A 955-nucleotide genomic window follows, 5' to 3' on the forward strand; every position below is an offset into this window, starting at 1 on the left:
GCCGGCGGAGCCGGCATGGCGCCGAATAAACTGAAGGATCCCAATTTTTTGGGCGGGGTTTCTCATTCTAGGTCATTTCTTGAAGCTCTTGCTGGTTCTTCACCTTCCTTTCAGGATTTGAGGACTTCTACTTACCGAGGTTTGCCGTCCTTATGGATTTCCGACAAGGAAATCATAGAGCTTGCTGTACCTTTTCAGTTCTCTTTAGTTTGCTTTTTTTCGTCTAAATGACCCCCTCTCGACTCTATTCGGAATTTTTATTTTCAATTTGAAGCTTAAAGAAGAAGTTTATGTTACTGTTTTGGATTCCTCTCACATTTTGATCAAACTCTCCAATGATCTAGACTATTGTAGGATTTTTTTACACCGCTCTTACCTTGTTTTCAATTGCTATATGAAACTTATTAAATGGACGCCTAGCTTGGATATCGGTGTTGAGTCACCGGTTATCCCGATATGGATCTCGTTTCTGCGCCTTCGTCCTCATTTTTTTTTTCTCCACAGATTCTGTTTGGGCTTGGTGAATTATTTGGTAAACCTCTGAAAATAGATGAAGCTACGTCTGTCGGTTCCCGTCCGTCGAATGCCCGTGTTTTAGTCGAACTTGACATAACAAAATCGTACCCTAAGCAAGTTTGGCTAGGATATGAAATTTTAGGTTATGTTCAGGAGGTGGTTTTAGATGAATTTCCACATTTATGTGCTATTTGTAAATGTATAGGGCATTCTTCGGGTAATTGTAAAGCTGCCGCGTTTGTGAATCCTAACGAATCGTCTATTCTGATTGTTAATTTATCACCAACCTGTGTTGTAAATGATGTTTTGGGTGATGCTCCCTCTGTGCCGAAAGTTTTGGGTAGTGTCGTTGCTAATACGAAGGTTGTCTTGAGGCATTACCTTCTGTTGAATCTCCGGGTTGTACCTGTTGAGTCTAGTAATTAGGTTGTTAAGCCTA

Source organism: Dendrobium catenatum, unplaced genomic scaffold, assembly GCF_001605985.2.
Source record: "Dendrobium catenatum unplaced genomic scaffold, ASM160598v2 fragScaff_scaffold_361, whole genome shotgun sequence".
Classification (NCBI taxonomy): Eukaryota; Viridiplantae; Streptophyta; class Magnoliopsida; order Asparagales; family Orchidaceae; genus Dendrobium; species Dendrobium catenatum.